Consider the following 23,101-nt stretch of genomic DNA (forward strand, 5'->3'; position numbering starts at 1 on the left):
TCTTCGTGGACCACAAGAATTTGGCGTATCTTCAGTCCGTGCAAAGGCTCAACTCCAGACAAGCCAGGTGGTCGCTATATTTCTCCCGGTTTGACTTCAAACTTCATTTTCGACCTGGGGACAGAAACATCAAGGCAGACGCTCTATCCAGGTCCCTACAGTCACCTGAGGTTGAGGAGGGTTCTTCTCACATCATTGAGCCTGCCAAAGTTATCACCGTGGCGGCCGTGACGCTCTGTCCCATTCCGCCAGGCAAGACCTTCGTCCCACAGAATAAGAGGTCGGAAGTCCTGGATTGGGGGCATTCCTCCATGGTTGCGGGTCACGTCGGGGTCAAGAAAACCCTCAGCCTTCTTTCGCGCTACTACTGGTGGCCATCCCTTTGCCAAGATGTGACTGATTTTATAGCCTCCTGCACGACTTGTGCTCTGAACAAGGTACCAAGATGTCTGCCGTCCTGTCTGCTCCACCCCCTGCCTCCTCCTGAAGCCCCTTGGCGACAGATTGGTATGGATTTCATTACCGATCTACCACGCTCTTCCGGGTGTACTACCATCTTAGTAGTGGTCGATCGCTTCTCCAAAATGGCCCATTTCATCCCACTGCCCGGGTTACCTACGGCATCTGAGCTGGCCAAGGTCTTCATACACCAGATCTTTAGGCTTCACGGACTCCCTCAACGAATTGTCTCCGATCGAGTGGTCCAGTTTACCTCCCGTTTCTGGAGGGCACTCAGCAAGCTCAAGGGTATGTCTCTGGACTTCTCCTCTGCTTATCACCCTCAGTCCAATGGGCAAGTGGAACGGATCAATCAGGTATTAACAGCCTACCTGCGTCACTTCTCTAACGCCCATCAAGACAACTGGGTGTCTCTTCTGCCGTGGGTAGAGTTCGCCCACAACAACCATCCTAATGAGTCCACCACCTAAACGCCGTTCTTCATGGTTTCCGGCCAGAACCCTGGTGTTCCACTACCTCTCTCTATGCCTTCTGGTGTTCCCGCAGCAGATGCCCTCGCTACCGAATTTTCTCAAGTCTGGAAGGAGACCAGAGAGGCACTTGAAAGATCCAGTATCCGGATTAAGAGACATGCAGACAAGAGGCGCAGGGATCTTCCGCCATACCAACCTGGCGACAAAGTTTGGCTGTCAACTAAGTATATCCGCTTGAAGATACCTTCATACAAACTGGATCCTCGGTACATTGGTCCGTTCGAGGTTTTGGGATGCATTAACAGCGTGGCTTATAAATTGAAGTTGCCGGCTTTGCTTCGGGTCCCTAACGCCTTCCATGTCTCGCTCCTCAAACCTGTTGTTCTGAATCGGTACCGCTGAGTCCCACCTCCTTCTTAGCCAGTAGGGGCCGATGACGTCTTTGAGGTGACGTACCCTCTACCTCATTGATTGGAAGGGTTTTGGCCCCGAAGAGAGGTCCTGGGAACCCAAGGAGAATGTTAATGCTCCTCTTCTTTTAAGGAGGTTTTTGTCCAACCTCAGGAGAGGGAGACGTAAAGGGGGGTACTGTCACGTTGGCGGCAGTAGCCGACGCCGTCCCAGCAGCGGCGGGGCCCGCCGCCGCCTATACTCACCGGTGCCCGCCACGCCGCACTGTGCCCGCCTCCTCCTCGTTCCCCATTGTCTGGCGCGTGCCTGCTTCGTGCAGGCGCCTTAGGCCGCGGGCGCGCTCTGCAGGTCTCTTAACCCTGCAGCGCCCGCCCAGAAGCCTGAGCGCCCAATCAGCCGGCAGCACGGGGTATATCAGGCGTCTCCAACATGGTGGAGACGCCTGATTATTGTGTGCCTTTCCTTACGGTATCCTGGCCAAGTGTTTAGGGGTTTCCCCTTCTCACTCTCTTTCCGTGTCTCCGTCCTGTACTCCAGTGCCCAGTCCTGTACTCCGTGTCTCCGTCCTGCACCCCAGTGCCCAGTCCTGTACTCCGTGTCTCCGTCCTGTACCCCAGTGCCCAGTACTGTACTCCGTGTCTCCATCACATACTCCCCTCTCTGTGCCTCGTCCTATACTCCGTGTTTCCATCCTGCTCTCCACTCTGTACTTCCTACTCCCTTCTGCATTCCGTTTTCAGTCCTGCACCCCTCACTCAGTCCTTTGAGCCGCCCCTCTTGGTTCTAGCAGTCACGGCATCTGTCTTCCGAGGGCCTGCCCCTAACGGCCCCTGTATAGGGGTCGGCACCACCTGGCGCACTCACCCCCGGGAGCTCCAGTGCCGCGATCCAGAGGGTCCACTCTCGGACGTAACCTACCTGTCGTCACAGTATATGTCACAGAGAGGTGAGGAATATGGTTGTTTTTTATTTTTGTTTTATAACAGGAGACCATGGCTTCAATGGAATAGGCATTAGGTGAGTATAACTGAGTTTGTTATTTATGTCCGGGATTGGCATCCGCACCGTCGCAGCTACAGCCATAAAATTTGGCACAGTCACACATCTGGACCCCGAGAGTGTCCTAGGCTATGTTGTGAGGCGAAATTTTAACCCCGCGCGTTCCAATTCACCAAACAATTTTGCCCCTATCTACATAATGGGGAAAAAGTGTGTGTGTGTCAAGCCCCGTCCCTCATTATGAGGTCATAATGGTTGCCATGGCGATGCTGATGTTATCATAGGTTGCAAGCCCCGCTGCTCATTATGATGTCATACCATAAACCACAAAAATAAGTATAAATTGCCATAAGTACAAATTTTATTGAATGCAAAGGCATAACAAATAAATCGATAAAATTACAAAAATAGGTCACTGCTATCCAATGAGGGAGCCATATTGCACATGTGCCCAAATGAACATATACAAATACAAATCAATTTCAATTATAAATCATGGAAAGGCATGAAATATGCTGCACTCAAACCAGTAACAATTATTAGAATATGAGCAGCGCAAATGCATCTGAACTCACAGTGCTTTCCACAGTGGGAATAAACATAGCCTGTCCATGATTACATGTCAATTACTAGCGGTGCCATTGCACTATCTAGGAGCACCCAGACTAAAAAGCGCTATAATGTAAAGACAATATAAATGCATACGGACATTCCAGAAAAGGGCACTTACAAGATAGAAGTAAATGGCGCTGGCTTCCCCCTCGCCCCAACGCGCGTTTCGCTTCTTCGTCAGGAGGAAGAAGCGAAACGCGCGTTGGGGCGAGGGGGAAGCCAGCGCCATTTACTTCTATCTTGTAAGTGCCCTTTTCTGGAATGTCCGTATGCATTTATATTGTCTTTACATTATAGCGCTTTTTAGTCTGGGCGCTCCTAGATAGTGCAATGGCACTGCTAGTAATTGACATGTAATCATGGACAGGCTATGTTTATTCCCACTGTGGAAAGCACTGTGAGTTCAGATGCATTTGCGCTGCTCATATTCTAATAATTGTTACTGGTTTGAGTGCAGCATATTTCATGCCTTTCCATGATTTATAATTGAAATTGATTTGTATTTGTATATGTTCATTCGGGCACATGTGCAATATGGCTCCCTCATTGGATAGCAGTGACCTATTTTTGTAATTTTATCGATTTATTTGTTATGCCTTTGCATTCAATAAAATTTGTACTTATGGCAATTTATACTTATTTTTGTGGTTTATGGTTTGTATTTTGAGTTTTTGCCTTGATAATTATTTATTGGGTTTGTGTTGGTTATCATTATGATGTCATAATGGTTGACTATGACATGGAGGATGTGTGATGGGTATATGGGCACTGGACTCTGGGATGGAGGATATGTATGACAGGTATATGGGCACGGGACTATGGGATGGAGGATGTGTGATGGGTATGTGGGCACTGGACTATGGGATGGAGGATATGTATGATGGGTATATGGGCACTGGACTATGGGATGGAGGATAATTATAATTTGCTATAACTAACCACAGTTAGTGACTATGCCCAGGCAGCGCCGGGCTCTTCAGCTAGTTTTTAAACAAAAATGGAAAAGTTTGTTTTGCGTTTATTTCAAATAAAAGACTTTATACTTGCGGTGTGTTTTTTTTACAATACAACTATAGGATTAGTAATGAATATGTGTCTTATAGACACTTCTCCATTTCTAAGCCATGGGCTTGTTGTCACCATACAATACAAAGGTGACATCAACCCAGCAAATATGAACCCCACTCGCCACTGCTACAGGACAAGTGGGAAGAGTGGGGCAAAGTGCCAGAATTTGCGCAACTAACAGATATGCCCTTTCTGGGTGGCTGAGGCCTGCTATTTTTAGGCTGGAGAGGGGCGATATCCATGGCTCCTTATCAGCCTGAGAATAACATCCCCCAGTTATTTGCTTTAGCTTGGCTGGTTGTAAAAAATGTTGGCTGCTCCTATGTGCAAGAATATAACTATTATAATACTGACCCCTATGTACAAGACTATAACTACTGTCATTGGAGACACATTTTATACATAAATTGAGATTATTGAGAATGAAAGATCAGTCCAGGAGGGAAAAGAAGCAGATTTCTCTGATAAGAAATAATTCAAAGTTTCCTATTTTCACAGGTACAATTGATTTATGAAAAGAAACAATAAAATGACGGTTACTCTTTAATAATTGCAATTTATTACTAACGTCTTTACTTGAGATTAAAGTGCGACACGAAGTGAATTACCACTCAGAAAACTTTTAAGAAAATATCTGATAATACTGATACATTGAGACGGTATCTAGTGCCAGAGGTTGCAGAGGTTTATTATTATTGTGTATTTTATGCCGGCATTATGCTTAGCCTGCAGAGACTCCCTATGGTGACTAAGTGACCTCTAGATGGTACTAAATGTGTCAGTATTAGAAGTCACAGAGCTGAGGATGACACTTATGATACTACTGTTGAGAATACCTAAATAGCAGATGTACAGTAGCCAAGAAAATCCAGAAAGTAAATGCCACTGAGTCAATAATGTACACCAAAATATTCAATTTTCTTCACAGTCGGCAATGTTACTATACTTTTTATTCTTGTAATTAGGAACAGTTTTATACTAGATATATTTTTGCATGTGGGAGTCAATATTATAGCAGACAAATATAATGAATTAGGCACACCTTACTCTAGCGGTCTCAAGCAAAATGTCAGTTTTATTGAATTGGCCCCTTGGGGTGGTAAGGTGGTACAAAGGCCGAAGTAATTTTCCTCCTAAATCCCTATCTATTTAGTCCAATAAACTATTTTCTAATATACAGTATTTGTATTCAAATTCCATATCATTCACTAATTACACTATCTTTCTGCTTTTCTATTTTTTTTCACTTCCTATTCGATGACTCTTTTTTTGGGAATCCCATTGTATGCTGGGATACTCAAATGAAGCGCCATCATGGAGCAGAAACTGTGGTCCCTTGTCTCCTCCCTAAAATGAAGCATCAGTGACTGCCATTTCAGGGGCTGGGCTAGCCCCTGAGCGATGTGCACAATGACAGTGTGCTCTCTTATAGGCTCAGATCACCAGTTATGAGCCAGCAGCAAAGTGCATTGTCAGAATACCCAGTGTGCAGAGACCTGCACCACTCCCACAAGTAATGTCACTGGTTTCTGCACTCCGGGTGTTTAGACACCGCTATAGAGTTCTCACTGCTGATCTGAACAAGCAACAGAGAGTGCACTGTCATTGTGCACATCGCACAGAGCACAGACCTTGAAATGAGCATCACTGATAACGCTTCATTTCAGGGAGGTAGCAGGGGCTGTGGCAGTGACTGCAACCTCTATCCTGTGATGGAGCTTTCTTTGAGTTTCCTAGCATGCACTGGGGATTCTCAAACAAAGCATCATCAAAAAAGAAGTGAAAAAAAAAGCAGTTATAATGTAGTTACGGATGTACAGGACATTTTTTATTGACGTATGTTAGAAAATAGTTTAGATTATGGCATTAAATAGATAGTGATTTAGGATAAAAATTATTTTGGCCTTCAGACCACCCCTTTCTTTAGCCAGGTTAGACATTTCCTTGAAAGTAGAAGTTCAAAAAAAGGCAAAAAAAAATCCATTATACTTTAAATTCGTTATTTTTCAAAGTTCCAGGCGGCTGACAGCTGCTTGCTTCAAGGTGACTTCTTAAAAACTTGATTGCCATTAATATAAGGGTACATTTTCAAATGAAGGATAAAGCGGTCACATCTACCGTTTATTTGTAAGACTTTTGCCTTCTACTACTCTTCTGAAAAAAAAAAAATTATAACAATGAGACCATCCTTGACATTAAAAATAAGAGGTAAATAAAATGGTAAAAAGTTGACGTTACAACTGTTAAAACCTCCAATGATGCAGCTTATGAAATCCCATTGATTTGAAGTCCATTAGCTAAGTTCCTTACATATAATCATATGGACAATAGGACACCACTTTTGGGTGATAGTGGCCCCCCACAGCCATGCCTTTAGGATACATTTCAAACATAGTTAAAATATAGTTTTAATACAATACTCTGCAACAAAAATATGTGAAACATGAAGTTATCCTAAAGTTTCCATTGAAGGGTTGTCTTAAAGGGATGGTCTGAAATTAAAATGTATTTTAATTATAAATGTCTATCTATTTAATGTTATAATCTTATCTAATTTCTAATATACTCTAATTAAAAAGTCTCTACTGTTCACTAACTACTTTTTTTTTTTACTACTACCTGTTTGATGATGCTTCTTTTGAGAATCCCAGCACATGCTTAAATACTAAAATGAGTCGTCATGGGGGTGGGGGTGGTCCAGAAGCATCATTAGTGACGTCCATTTCAGGGGCAGGGCTAGACCCTGCTATATTCACCATGGGTCGGTTCCGATATATATGCTCAGTAGGATCTTGTCACTGTGTGATATGCACAGTGACAGTGTGCTTTCTCTATGGCTCTCATGAGATGTGACGAGCCAGCAAGAGAGCACACTGTCAGTGCTTGTTGCAAAGAGAAAACCTGGCAAGCTGGTTTCTGCTTGTGCATATTGCGCAGTGATAAGATCCTATTGAGTATACATCACAATTCATGGCAGATGCATGGGATTAACTCAGCCCCTGATATGGACATCAATGATTATGCTTCATTACAGGATGGGGGCAGAGGCTATAGTAGATATGCCAATACTGGTTTACACCAGAACCTTCAGTGGGAGTTTGATCTCTGGGGCCCCCACTAATGTAAGGAATAGAATGGCCTCAGACAATACATCATCTTCATTTTTTTGCCTTGGGCAGCACTGCCACAGCTATTACAGTACTTTCCACAGGTGGCTGGCAGAAGCAGTGATGATCAGAGAACAGTTTGAGGAAATAATGTGGATCTTGGATCATGGGAGTCCCAGAGGTTGGACTCACTCATATTGTGCTCACCTGGTGATGTTATGCTCAATTTTTTTTTTCTAATATTGAAAACAAGTCGTCAGGAGAGTGCACTGTCAGTGCGCATTGAAAAAAGAATACGTTGTGTGCTGAGACTAGCACTGTCCCCACAAATGATGTTACTTGCAGAGGCGGCACTGGTCTCTGTATGCCAGGTATTCTTACAAAGCACTCTGATAGCACACTCTCTTGCCAACTCATTACTTCTGATCAGAGACGGAGAGAGAGCGCACTGTCACTTTTCATATTGCACAGTGCCAAGAATCTACTGAGCATACATTGGAATTGACAACCAACACATACTTAGTAGAGCAGAGACTAGCCCAGTTCCTGAAATAGGCTTCACTAGTGACCCGCAGCCTCTGCCCCTCATGATGACTCTTGAGTATCCCACCATGCACTGAGGTTCTTAAATGAGGCATCATCGAACAGGAAGCAGTAAAAAATTAATAAAGCAGTTAGATAACATAGTGAGGGAACGATAGGGAATTTTTAAATTAAGCATGTCAGAAGAGAGATCATATTATGACATTAAATAGACAGACATTTAGCATTAAAATAAATGTTAGTGTCAGACCACCCCTATAAGACCCTCTGCACAAGCCAAAAGTGAAGGTGAATCTGTAAAAATAGTCACTTCTCTGGAGTACGCAAGTTGTCCGAACATTACGTAAGACTTCATATATTATTTTTTATTTGATTTTTATTTTATTTAGATTTATTTTACTTATTTCAATTATGTTTTAACATGTCAAATATTTTTTTTTCTTTTTATTTTGTTGTGAAAAATTGTAGGGAATGTAAAATTTAGGGAAAAATTGTAGGAAAACTGTTCAGAGTTTGAGCATACTCAGAAGAATGCTGGGAAATTTCCTTGAAGGGGATGTCCCATAAGCTACAATTATCAACTATACACAGGATAGGTGGTAACTGTATGATTGCCGGGGGTCCACCACGGTTCTGAAAAAAGGGGACTCAAAGTCTCCTATTTGAATGTTGCATATGCACCAACTGGTCCATTGACACAGTGCAGTTTGGGTCTCACGCACGTTGGGGTTGTAGTAGTCAGACCCCAAGTGATCCCCTATATACTGTATATCACTTATGCTGTAATATCCTGTTATTTATAGGGCAACCCCTTGATTAATGCACGTATGATATCCAACTACCCCTTCCTAATCTCCAGGCGGTGTCAGACCACCACAGGAATGATTCTCAGGGATTACCCTCTGACTTATACAGAATACGTTCACATTCACTCCTAGCATCTAATCTTTCTTCTCCTCCGTGTGATACTCTGGTGCACCAGTTTGGCTTTTCTGCCAGCTGCCCCCAAAAAAAGGGAAAAAATAAAAATCCAAAAACACTTAGAAAAAAAAACAAAACACAAACTGCCTGCCTGACACCTTGGGGGAGCGATAATGGAGAACTGGCTAAGTTCACACGTAGCAGAAAATTTCTGCTCAAAAACCTGACTCCCTTCCCAGAAACCGCGCCTTTTTTGTCTTCGCTTTTTCGTCGTGTTTTTTTGCGCGGTTTTGATGCGTTTTTTTTCCGGCGCGTTTTCAAAACGCATTGAACTAGCCAGAAACGCGGAAAAATCCGCAAAATTAATGAGCATCAATATGCACAAAAAGTGCAAAATGCATAGAAATTGATGGGAAGCTTATTTTTAGTGGTTTTATAGCGGTTTTATTGGCAAAACCGCTAAAAATACCGCTAAAAACAACGCTGTGTGTGAACACAGCCTTACAGCCGTCAGTCAGCCTGAATAATTTCATTAGCTCTGAATGTGCTTCTTCCCAGTATAACATTTTCTTAAACTTTGCACATGTCACCGTTCACACCTGTAGGAACATCTCGCTCTCCATTTACATTTATAATTACACCTTGATTAGTGGAGGGGAAGGGGGGGTCGGCAAATGTTCTAAGCTGAAGTCAAGAGGAATCATTATATATATATATATGTATTTTTCGCCTCCTGCGGGCATGCATTCCACTTGCTTACTGATACTTTGAAGAGAGCGGCATCTAATTAGCTTATGTGAAATAATGATTGGCCTGCGTGGAGTTATAATTAATGCATTAGGAAGAATTTACAATGTGTCGAGGCAAAATATATTAGCATAAACAGGCTTGTTTTAGCGGCGGTGTCTGACAATAGGTTTTCTTTTATGAGTTTACACAAAGAGGCGCCATTTACTAACTCCGGACCGCGGGGGAAGACGAGCAAACAACAAGGACGGACGCAAGGCTCTCCCATCAAGTGCTTACCAGTGCTGATAAATCCAAGTGTATTATTGACAAACGAGCGAGTGTTCTCCTGTAAACATCAGTCACACAGATTATTATATTACCTAATGCCCGAATTGTTTGTGACCCTGGAAGCCCTATGTAACAGAATTGAGTAGCCAATATAGCAGAGCTGAGTGATTAGTATAACAAAGCTGCATAACCAGCGTAGCAGAGTTGAGTGGCCAGTGTAACAGACTGGTAATACAGAGCTGCTTAACCAATGAGGCAGAGTTGAGCAGCCATTCGTATAAGTAATGTTGTGTCCCTGGTGATCTAGTATATTCAGAAGCAGTTCTTATATAAAGAGTTGTGTCCCTGGTGATCTAGTGGTATATTCAGAAGCAGTTCTTATATAAAGAGTTGTGTTCGTGGTGGTCTAGTGGTATATTCAGAAGTAGTTCTTATATAGAGTGTTGTGTCCCTGGTAATCTAGTGGTATAGTTAGAAGCAGTTCTTATATAGAGTGTTGTGTTCCTGGTGATCTAGTGGTATAGTCAGAAGCAGTTCTTATATAGAGAGTTGTGTCCCTGGTGATCTAGTGGTATATTCAGAAGCAGTTCTTATATAAAGAGTTGTGTCCCTGGTGATCTAATGGTATATTCAGAAGCAGTTCTTATATAAAGAGTTGTGTTCGTGGTGGTCTAGTGGTATATTCAGAAGTAGTTCTTATATAGAGTGTTGTGTCCCTGGTAATCTAGTGGTATAGTTAGAAGCAGTTCTTATATAGAGTGTTGTGTTCCTGGTGATCTAGTGGTATAGTCAGAAGCAGTTCTTATATAGAGAGTTGTGTCCCTGGTGATCTAGTGGTATATTCAGAAGTAGTTCTTATATAGAGAGTTGTGTCCCTGGTAATCTAGTGGTATAATTAGAAGCAGTTCTTATATAGAGTGTTGTGTTCCTGGTGATCTAGTGGTATAGTCAGAAGCAGTTCTTATATAGAGAGTTGTGTCCCTGGTGATCTAGTGGTATATTCAGAAGTAGTTCTTATATAGTGTGTTGTGTCCATGGTGATCTAGTGGTATAGTTAGAAGCAGTTCTTATATAGAGTGTTGTGTCCCTGGTGATCTAGTGGTATAGTCAGAAGCTGTTCTTATATAGAGTGTTGTGTCCCTAGTGATCTAGTGGTATAGTCAGAAACTGTTCTTATATAAAGTGTTGTGTCCCTGTTGATCTAGTGGTATATTCAGAAGCAGTTCTTATATAGAGTGTTGTGTCCCTGGTGATCTAGTGGTATAGTCAGAAGCAGTTCTTATATAGAGTGTTGTGTCCCTGGTGATCTAGTGGTATAGTCAGAAGCAGTTCTTATATAGAGTGTTGTGTCCCTGGTGATCTAGTGGTATATTCAGAAGCTGTTCTTATATAGAGTGTTGTGTCCCTGGTGATCTAGTGGTATATTCAGAAGCTGTTCTTATATAGAGTGTTGTGTCCCTGGTGGTCTAGTGGTATATTCAGAAGTAGTTCTTATATAGAGTGTTGTGTCCCTGGTGATCTAGTGGTATATTCAGAAGCTGTTCTTATATAGAGTGTTGTGTCCCTGGTGATCTAGTGGTATATTCAGAAGCTGTTCTTATATAGAGTGTTGTGTCCCTGGTGGTCTAGTGGTATATTCAGAAAGCATTCATTTCAGCAGTGTTCTGTACAGTTTTATATACATTTCCCTATCACTACTTCGGTGCTCTCTAAAATTCTTCACCCTACGACTCATCTCTTGATGCTTTTTGGTAACTGTTCACACCTTGTTTTTTTGTGAGTTGTTTGTATTCTTCCCTATTTATCCGCCGACGTCGATGCTACAAGCAGGTGTAGTTCACCCCTAACATAACATAACATATTCCATCCTGCTCTAATAAAACCTAAATTAATGAACACTTTCCCAGCTCTTAATGAGGAGGTTTCCTGAGAGCCTCGGAAAAGGCAAAGCGGAGCAGCACAAGCCCGGAGCCAAGCGCTCAGTATCGGAGATCTCACAGGGACACGGGCACAAGTTTATCCTCAGGATATAAATAAGCGATTAGATGCTAAATATTTCCGTTTCCCGGCGTGTGGAGTCACTCAGGCCACAGATCTGTGAATAATATGTCTCACTTGAAGATTGGAATCACGTCAGCGAGGACAATAGTGCACCAGACTCGCACACGGGGCCGCACCCAGACACCTGCAGTGTGAACAGTTCCCAGACGGAAACTTATTGTTTCCACTCTTTTCTCTGGATACATTTTCTTCTCTCCAGTTATTTGCTAGAAAGTTTCCATCTGATTCTACAAGATTTTGGGCTTCCGTTCTCCTCCGGGAGACGCGTCTTATCACCTCTGTAGCCAATTTTGGCTACACTGGTCAGTGTTTTGGCTCCTTGCAGGAAGGGGGCAGGTGCTGCTGCAGTGACCGCGGCCTCTTCCCCCTGAGGGTGCTTCATTCAATTATCCCAGCATGCACTAGATTCTCAAATGAAGGATCATCAAAAAAGGAAATAGTAAGGCTACTTTCACACTTGCGTTTTTTTCTGGTGCGTTTTTTTCAAGCATTTTTATGTGCATGCAGGAAAAAAACGCAGCGTTTGTATGCGTTTTTAGTGCGCTTGCGTTTTTTTGCACATTGTTTGTCCTCACCCCAAAAAAATACAGAAATATTAATTTTACTTCTTTCTCTGTTTCGCAGATTCCTGGCGACTGGAGAAACCCTATCTTCACTACACTTCCAGTACCATATTGGAATCTCTACCTTGTCTGGAATTGTTGCGGACACCTGCCGTACTCTGGAACATTCTTTGTCCCGAATTTATGCCCCTGCCCACGGCTGGAAAGTGGATGGAAATTGCTGACACATTCTGGACAGTCTGCAATTTCCCCAACTGTTTGGGAGCTGTTGATGGTAAACACATACGGATCATCAAACCCAAAAGAACTGGATCTGAGTACTATAATTACAAAAATTACTTTTCAATAGTACTTATGGCCATTGCGGATGCCGGATGTATGTTTGTAGAAGTGGACATTGGAGCATTTGGCCGTGGTAATGACTCCCAGGCTTTTAAAAACTCAGACATGGGCCGGAGGTTGTATGGCAACCAATTTAATTTCCCTATGCCACAGCCTCTTCCCCACACCGAAGCTCCGCCACTCCCCTTTGTAATGGTTGGGGATGAGGCTTTTCAAATGTGCGCAAACCTACTGAAACCCTACTCCAGCCGGGACTTGGACCACACCAAAAAAATATTTAATTACAGGCTGACCAGGGCCAGAAGAACTGTAGAGTGTGCTTTTGGGATTCTTGTCTCCAGATGGCGATTTCTCGGCACAGCCATTAATCTTAAACTTGAAACAGTGGATGAGGTGGTGAAGGCGTGTGTGGTTCTACATAATTTTGTGATGGCTAAAGAGCACCCGACCTTTGAACTCGATGATGCTGCTCCTAACCCATTGCCTGAATTCACTCAGCACCCTCTCAGGTCATCCGTTGAAGTTGGCCAAATCAGGGACCAATTTGCGGCCTACTTTATCTCTGATGTAGGACGGGTGCACTGGCAAGATGAAATGGTGTAAGAATGTTTTCGTGTGTGTATGTTAATAAAAAACCTGATTTGATACCAGTACCGAGTGCACTATGTTTTTTACACTCCAATAAAATAAAAAACTTCCCATGTATACCTGTGAATTCATGATGTTCTCAAACCTGCGCAGGTAAATACACATATGAGCACATATGTGTTAAACTGCAGCATCGCTAGTCTGCGTGAGATATATTGGTACGTAAGCAACGCTGCTGGTTAAATATGATATGTGTATTAACCAGGCCATGATTGATAAATAGTTATGATTAGAGTTGAGCGACTTTGGTAGGATCGGGTTTCATGAAACCAAATTCGTTTCAAATGAAACTGGTCCGACTAGTGGAAAAAAAGTCGGAGTTTCGTTCAAAACCCGACCCCAATGCAAGTCAATGGGGAATAAAAGTCTGCATTGAGTGGATGAATGTAATCCTCTCAATGCCGACTTTTATTTCCCATTAACTAACATTGTGGTAGGGTTTCGAACAAAACTCGACTTTTTTTTGCCCGAGTTTCACCAGTTTGTGTTTCATGAAACCAGATCCTAGTCGGTCAACTCTAGTTAGTATACTAGGCCTTGGTATTTAACATATGACGTGTATTTTACCCATCAGTGGATTCAACACACACGTAATAAGAGTATGTTGTTAATTACAAGGTATATCAATAATCCCCCTTGCCTGGTATCACAATAAGTGAAATGAGGATGGTAAAAACAGCCAATCCTCAAAACACTTTTTATGACACCTTGCAAAGTTTAAGGCGCATTGTATGTACGGCACAGTGTTTGTAGGCGGCGCCAAAAACATTAATCAAACTTTGTTATGGTGAACCAGAAATTTAAATTTATTTTTAACCAACAAAAATTACAAAAACTTTATTTTTTTCTGTGTTTGGGGTCAGATGGTTGCAAGTTGGGGGGTGCAGTGAAGATGAACATCTTACAGTCGATGAAGGTGTTCTAGGGGAAGGGGCAACAAAACTTGTGGGGGAAGGGAGTCCAGTTATGGGAATGGAACTAGACACACTAGGAAGAGAGGACAGAGGTTCAGCTACAGTGGTCCTAACTGTTTATCTCCTTAAACTGGCCTGCCTGGACCTACTTGGGCCCAATGCCCGCCTTAATTGTTGGCGCCGCCTGGAACTTTGGGCAAATAAGGAATGTGGGTCCCCCGTCTGCTGCTGTGGCTGCTGCTGTGCCTGCTGCTGTGCATGCTGCTGCTGCTGTGGCTGCTGCTGATGCTCTGTGGTGGCGGTGGCAGTGCTCATCCTTGCAGGAGGACTGGTGGCGGCAGTGATGGTCCAGGTTTGCAGAGTGGTGGTGGCAGGGCTACTACATGTTGTAGTGTTTGCGGCAGGGCTGTTCCACGTTTGAGGAGTGGTTACTGTGGCTGTGCTCCAAGCATGCATTGGGGTGGCGGTGGTGCACCAGACAGGAGCAGCGCTTGCCGAGGTGTTGTCGGTGAAGTGACCAGCAGCACTCAGACTTGTGGTGGTGTAATGGTGGGTGTCCTGACTTTGAAAAGAGGTGTCCATGCAGTGGTATGCAGCACAAGTCGGTAGTGAGGTGAAGCGAGTCAATGGTGGCACAGTTGGAAATGACACCACTGACTGCTGCCCGTACCGATTATGCTGCATAGCCTGCAAGAAAGCATTGTTGCAGGCCTGCAGCACACTCAGCTGTTGCTCAGGACTAAGGTGTTCCACCATGCCCTTTTCAATCTTACTAAAAAAAATGGTGCGCTGGTCTGTTGAGGTCGGCCTCCAGACGGTCAAGGCGCTGTTCGACAGAATGGAAGCAGTGTTCCATGTGGTTAAAACCACGTTCCATGAGTGAAAAACCGCTTTCCACTCTGTCTGACAGCGACTTAGGCTGGCATTAAAGGCCTCGCTCAAGTGCATAAACTCGGGCAAGACATTCCTGTCCAAGGCCCTCAGCCGCTGGCGGATAGTGCCCGCATAACCAGTGGCAGAGACCTGGGACAGGGGAACACCTGATTGACCAGCTTCCTGGTTACCAGCTGTCTGTGTGGCTGACCTGCAAGGTGCTTCCTGGCTGTCTGATGGCTGGGACGGGTCAGAGGACGTCCGATGAAGGACCGCTCCAGGGCCAGGTTGCAGGGTGCTGCTCCAGGTGCTGTGGAAGAAAGGAAAATCATTACTATCATGCCTTTACAAGAAGCATCAGCTGTGGATTAGAAAAACACAGATTAATAAAAATAAAAACCAAAAAATTATAATACTTACGATCTGGTGGCAAGGACCGGTCTTAGGAACTGCAACACTTGATAGTAGCGGTATCTTGTTCTTGTCCTTGACGCTGAACCACTGCGAACCTGACCCTCAGCACGAACATCACTGTTGAAGCGGTCCTTGTTCGAGCGCCAACATGTTCTGACTTTGTCCACTGTTGGAAAAACAAACAAACAACATTTAACAATTGTGTTTGATGCACAACATATGCTATCACTAAAACCAACAGTGCCATCACGAACAAGAGTCAATGCGGCACAAGACAGCAATACAATATCCAAAGCAGTCAATGTTGAGCCAGATGACACTGTTGGGTTTCCTGCTAGAATATATCTAGCACGAAACCCAACAGTGCCATCAAGGACAATAGTCACTGCGGCATAACAGAGAAGGGAAATACTTACTAAACGCCTTTTTGGAGGATGCAGTGGCGCTGTCCCAGCCATCCATCAACGCTGCGGCCACCTCATTCCATAGCCGCCGGTTCACCACATTGTCCTTGTACAGCCGGTCACGGCTGTCCCACAACAGGGCACGCTTCTGGACCAGGCTGATAAGATGCTCATTATCCAGGTAGACGTCTTCATCCCGTTGTGGAACCTAGACAAAACACATTCATTAGAATATTCGAATTTTGTGTGAATAAAAAGTTGCAAAAAAAATCCAGAAAAGATGAAATATAGAAGATAAAAAATAAAGAGCATTACAAATCACTTGATACTTACATTCCGTATCACCACCGGGACTTGGCTTGGCTGCTCATGCCGTTCGCCCTCACTAGTCGCGTCCGCTGAAGATGACGATGTCTGAAAAAAAAACAACAAACGTTAGAGATTTTGAGAAGCAGCAGATATACTTACCAAACGCACGAAAATAATCACCTCACGGTCTGCATGCGCCAGTTCCTGCCGGGATGGTGAATATTACGATTCCGAAGGCATACTGCATGTAAAAATAATACAAAGCGTTAGTACATATACAATTTAAAAGGACAGGCATACATTTTTTTGATGTAATAATACTCACATTCTTGCCGCTGAAGCAGGGATTGAAAATGGGGTCTTCTTTTGCAGTCTTTGTGCTCTCCAGGCTGTGTCTATATTTATGGTACAGTGCTGGCAGACACCTCCTTTTATATAGACATGAAGTTTTTTAGGTGGGGATTTTTATAACTAGTCTAACCAATGGACACCAAAAAAACGCAAACATAGACCATAATGGTAATTTTTGCGCAAAACGTGCGAATGCGTTTTTTTTAAGCAGTTGGGCGGACCAAAAAATGCAACATGTAGCGTCTGGAAAGTAAGGACGCACACTGGAAAAAAACGCAGCGCACGAAAAATGCATACGTGCGCATGCCAACGCGCACGTATGCGCACCCATGTTAAATATAGGGGGAAAAAACGCATGTGCACGTATGCGCAAAAATGCAGCGCAAAAAACGCAAATGTGAAACCAGCCTAAGAAAAAAAAAGTAGAGCAGTTAAATGGTGTAATTATGGAAGAAAAATGAATTTGTAATTAAAGCATATGAGTAAAGAAATTAGATTATGGCATTGAATAGATAGGCATTTAGCATTAAAATGAATTTGTGTTTCAGACCACCCCTTTAAATTTGGGTGAAGCGGTGTCGAATATATTAAAGTCCATAAAGGAAATGCCGAACTGATGAGTTAGAGCTAAGGGTCCCGTTTCACTTAGCAACGCACCAGCGGTCCCGACAACGATACGACCTGGTAAGGATCGCTGGTGCGTCGCTACATGGTTGCTAGTGAGCTGCCAAACAGGCAGATCTCTTCAGCGATGCAGCAACGATAAGGCGATCCCTGTAACAACCTCGGCGGTCGTTGGGACCTTGTCACACAGCGGCTTTTCAAACGATTCCAGCCTGCGTCCCTGAGTTCTGCATCGCCATCGAGGTCGCTTGTCGGCATCAAACACAGCGATGTGCGTTGGCCAGAGGGACACCGACGAAGTAAAAATGACCCAGGACATTCGAGCATGATCAGAGATATCCAGCAGGGAGGCCGGTCGCCGCTATGTGTCACATGCAGCGAGATCCCTGGCGAGATCGCTGTTGCGTCACAAAATCGGGGACGCTTCAGCGATCTTGCTATGTGAAAAGGGAGCTTTAAACAGCCATAATGAATGTAGCAGAGCTGGGAAAATAATGAACAAAGTAGCAGAACTGGAACAGCTGTGTCTGATGCAGCAGATCTGGGACAATGATTAATTAATCACTGATGTAGCAGAGCTGGGACAGCAATGAGCAAAGTAGCAGAGCTGGAACAGCGCTACCTAAATCAGCAGAGCTGGAACAACTGTATCTCATGTAGGAGATCTGAGACCAAAATGACTGATATAGAAGAGCTGGGACATTAATGTAGCAGAGCTGGGATATTAAAGACTGATGTAGCACAGCTGGGACAGCAAGGAAAAAAGTAGCAGAACTAGAACAGCGCTAATTGTAGCCGGAGAACTGGGACAGTGATGACTGATGAAGCAGTGCTGAGATAGCTGTGTCTGATGTAGCAGAGCTGACATAGCAATGACTGAACTAGCAAAGCTGTAGCTACAGATGCAGATAAAGCTGGGCAGGAGCAATGGTGACCAGAATATTAGAGTTGTATTTCTGTCTCTGACATTACAGTGCTGGAACAATGATGACAGGAATAGCAATGTCTGAGGTAGCAGTGCTGGAACAATGATGGCTGATGTGGAGGGCATTCCTAACACTACGTAGTGGCAAGATGCCAACCACAGGAATTCTGCCAATAAATGCCCTGACAGGAGGGCAACCTTCTCTTATATCACCAGGTGGTGACATAGGTTCGGACCCTGACATGTGCCCATATTACGTCTGAATAATCCTGAGGTCTGGTTCCTCTGATCTGAGATAACAATGTATATGAATGTAAATCTAGAATGTCATTTGCAGGGAGTAAAACAATAGTGATTTGGCGGTGGTGATGTCTCCCTTCTGATAATTACCTACTATACAATAAATACAATAAATCTGAGATTCAGGACTTGCATCAGAACAATTCCCATCCTGTGCAGCCCGAGACGAGAACTTGACAAGATGCCAACAATGCAAATCAACAGTGAATTTCATGGTTTTCTGCTGGCTCCAAACTTCTCCCCATCACTCGTCGGAGCCAGGGCTGTAATTACAGTATTGTCTGTCTGCTCGCTAATGATACGCACTTGTCATAATAGATATAATTGCTACAAAGTGAACACAATCATTAGTCATTATTCATTTTTATCAGATCACAGAAATAAAATTAGAACTCAGTGCCAAACGCAGAATTCCTTGACTGACTTAACTCTGTCATGGCCAAGACAGTGGATGAATGCCGTGAAAAGGACATATTGGAGAAATAGCAGCTGAGATGAGTCTCGTTGCGGTGCTGCCGTGTATGGCAGGCAGGCAATAGGCAGATATTGGGCAAGCAATGAGCAGGCAACTGGCAACAATGGGAAGGTTATGGGCTGGCAATGGTCAAACAATGGACAGACATTGGGCAAGCAATGGGCAGGCAATAGGCAACAATGGGAAGGTTATGGTTAGGCAATGGTCAAGCAATGGGAAGGCAGTGGGTAGTCAATGGGCAGGTAATGGGCAAGCAATGGACAGGCAATGGAAAGGCAGTGGGTAGTCAATGGGCAGGTAATATGCAAGCAATTGGCAGGCAATGAGTAAACAATGGGCAGGCTTGTCCTGTGACCTCTCCAGGCAATCAATGACCCAAGCAGTGGCACATCGGTCATTGCTGCAGACAGTGCTAGCTACTGCTGGAAGAGAATGGGAAGAGGAGCGGAGGTGGATAGGTAATATTACTTTTTTTTGTATCATTTTAGGGCATCCTGCATGGTTTAGAGGTGGAAAACCCATTCACTACTTGGTGTATACATCAATATGCAGTTATCGCCCTCTGGTAGTGGCTGTATGCAGCAAGTTTATATCATTCATCAGAATGGCGCACCGCTTGTGTATGAGCTGGAGTATATTTAGTGCAGCTCTCAGTGGACGAGAAGTCGGAAGGGATTTTTCCTATTTTACTTACAAGAGCTAAAGGTTTATTCCCCCAAAAATTTAAATTATCCCCATCTGACCATTGGGATCCCCAGTAAACCCCAGAATGTGACACTGCGCAGCCTCCTTTATATTCATTGCCTATGGGATGGATGGAAATAGCCGAGTCAATCGCCTAGTCATGGAATTGAGCGGAAGTCACAAATGTGTAAAATCCAGGCCGGGGCTGCAGCAGTCAGAATCCCAGCTATCGGCATGTTACCCCCATTTTACGGATGAGGGGATAACATGATTTTTTGGAGTAATACTGTTATGCTGGAGAACTGAGGGGAACCGGAAGTGAACCCGCAGGACCGCGACGACGAACCTCCTCGAGGCGAGCTGGCCAAGTGGACCACCCCCTATACAGGGAGCGTCTGGGACAAGCCTCGGAGAGACTATCGCCGCGGAAGCTGGTACCCGGGGACACAGTAGGGAGAGAACAGGGATAGCCACAAGGTTAGGTTAGGCAGGTACGGATCCAGGCAGACAGAGGTAGACCCTGCGGCGGGAGCTGGAGACCGGTGACGAAGCAGACACTAGGGAAAAAAACAGAGGGAGCAATCACAAGAGGAGACTGGGCACAGAGGAAACAGGACAAGGCGCTAGGCAGGAGAAGTGCAGAGCAGAGGGGACCTGAATAAGCCGTGCTAGGCACAATGGATAGTCAGGCACCGAGCAGGAGGCGGGACTGCTAGATAAATGGCGGCAAGCAGCGCTTCCGGGTCAGGAGGGGACAGGAGGTGGAGCAGTGAAAGCAGGATTAGTGGCGCGCAGTGCGCAGGCGCACCCGGCGGGCACGGAAGGCCGGCAGCGGCGGCGGAGGAGAGGACGCAGGAGGATGCGCGCGCCTACCGGGAGCGCGCCGGGAGAGGAGAGCGCGCCGGCGCTCGTGAGGCGGAGCAGAGGACGTGGCCACGAGCGGCACAGGGGGAGCAGCGGGGAGCGTGGCAGCAGGTGATGTAACAGTACCCCCCTCTTTACGCCCCCTCTTCTTGAGACTGGCAAGGAACCTGGCAAGAATGCGGGGAGCCTGGATGTTTTGCCGGGGTTCCCAAGACCTCTCCTCGGGACCAAAACCTTTCCAATCAACTAAGAAGAGGGTCTTCCCTCCAGATCTCTTTACGGCCAGGATGTCCTGGACCTCAAAGACATCCTGGCCAGAGACTGGCTGGGGAGAGTGACCAACAGAGGCATGAAACTGGTTAAAAATGACAGGTTTCAGGAGGGACACGTGAAAAGAATTGGGGATTCGCAGTGAGGCGGGAAGTTTTAGTTTGTAGGCAACGTTATTAATGCGAGCCATGACCTCAAAAGGCCCGATATACCGAGGGCCTAGCCTATATGAGGGGACCTTGAGGCGAACAAACTTGGAGGACAGCCACACTTTATCTCTGGGATGGTACAACGGAGAATCCAGACGCCTTTTGTCTGCGTGTCTCTTCATTCTATCCTGCGCTAACTCGAGTGCAGACTTGGTTTCCTGCCAGACCCTGGAGAACTTCTCGGTCAGAAGATCGGCTGCCGGCACACCCGAGACAGGGGGTACCGGCAGAGGTACACTGGGATGTTGCCCGTAGACGATGAAGAAAGGAGATTTAGACGAAGACTCGTTGATGTGGTTGTTGTAGGCAAATTCGGCCCACGGGAGCAGGTGGGACCAGTCGTTGTGGTGGGCGTTGGAGAAGTGGCGAAGATAGTTTATCAAAATCTGGTTCGTGCGCTCAGCCTGACCATTAGTTTGAGGATGGTAGGCTGAGGAGAAGTCCAAAGTGACATCCATGCGTTTACACAGGGCTCGCCAGAAGTGTGAAGTGAACTGAACTCCTCTATCCGAAACGATATGCTGAGGAAAACCGTGAATCCGGAAGACATGGGAAATGAAGATTCTCGCCAGTTCAGGAGCGGAGGGCAACCCAGGCAGGGAGATGAAATGTGCCATTTTGGAGAATCGATCTACAACCACGAGGATGACTGTGTGACCCGAAGACCGAGGTAGATCGGTAATAAAATCCAACGCGATGTGCTGCCAGGGAGCCGAAGGAACCGGGAGCGGGTGAAGAAGACCAGCGGGTAAGTGTCGGGGAACTTTATTCTTGGCACAAGACGGACAAGAGGCGACAAAACTTCGGGTATCTTGAGCAAGAGAGGGCCACCAGTAATAACGAGAGATGAAGGAGAGGGTTTTCTTGAGACCGCCGTGGCCAGCTAGCTTGGAGGCATGACCCCACTGTAAGACTCGCCTCCTATTGTCCTCTTGAACAAACGTCTTACCCGGGGGCAATGAAGTTAGGTTTACAGGAGCAACCACCATGACCTTGCTAGGATCCACGATGTGCGAAGGCTCTTCGTCACAGTCGGTAACCAAAAAGGACCTGGATAGGGCATCTGCCTTGAGGTTCTTATCGCCGGGGCGAAAATGGAGTTCGAAATCGAACCGAGCGAAGAACAGAGACCACCTGGCTTGACGGGGATTGAGCCTTTGCGCCGTCCGGATGTACGCCAGGTTCTTGTGGTCAGTGTAGATCCTGACGGGGTGGACCGCTCCCTCGAGGAGGTACCGCCATTCCTCCAAGGCCAACTTGATGGCGAGCAGTTCTCTATCGCCAATGGTATAGTTTCTCTCCGGGGTGGAGAAGGACTTAGAAAAGAAGCCACAGGTGACCAATCGACCAGAGGGTGCCGTCTGGGAGAGAACTGCACCGGCTCCGATGGCAGAGGCATCTACTTCCAGAGTGAAGGGTTTGTTGACCTCTGGGCGATGGAGTACGGGAGCCGTTGCAAAAGCTTGTTTCAGGGAGCGGAATGCGTCTTCGGCCTCAGGAGACCAGAAGTGGGGATTAGCCCCCTTACGGATCAGAGCGGAGATAGGGCTGGTCAGGGAGGAAAAGTGTGGAATAAACTGCCGGTAGTAATTGGCGAACCCCAGGAATCGTTGGATGGCCTTCACTCCCTGGGGACGCGGCCAGTTTAGTACGGCCGACAATTTTCCCGATCCATCCGTAGACCAGTATTAGAAATGATGTAGCCCAAAAACGGTAGAGAGGACTGTTCAAAGGCGCATTTTTCAAGTTTGGCATAGAGACGATGCTCTCTTAGGCGCGACAAGACTTGACGGACGTCCTTTCTGTGAGAAGACAGGTCCGAGGAAAATACCAGAATATCATCCAGGTACACCACCACACAAGAATAGAGAAGGTCCCGGAAGACATCATTGACGAATTCTTGAAACACGGCGGGTGCGTTGCATAAACCAAAGGGCATAACCAGATATTCATAGTGGCCATCGCGGGTGATGAAAGCCGTTTTCCACTCATCTCCGGAACGGATGCGGATTAGGTTGTAGGCTCCCCGCAAATCCAATTTGGTAAAGATTTGCGCCCCTCGGAGACGATCAAACAGTTCCGGGATGAGAGGAAGCGGATATTTGTTTTTAATTGTAATATCGTTGAGTCCCCGATAGTCAATGCAGGGACGCAGGGTTCCGTCCTTCTTCTTGACGAAGAAAAAACCCGCACCCGCGGGCGAGGAAGAAGGGCGAATGAAGCCTTTGGCCAAGTTTTCTTGAACATATTCGGACATGGCT

Source organism: Dendrobates tinctorius, unplaced genomic scaffold (genome assembly GCF_039654945.1).
Source record: "Dendrobates tinctorius isolate UK_male_01 unplaced genomic scaffold, ASM3965494v1 ptg000059l, whole genome shotgun sequence".
Taxonomy (NCBI): Eukaryota; Metazoa; Chordata; class Amphibia; order Anura; family Dendrobatidae; genus Dendrobates; species Dendrobates tinctorius.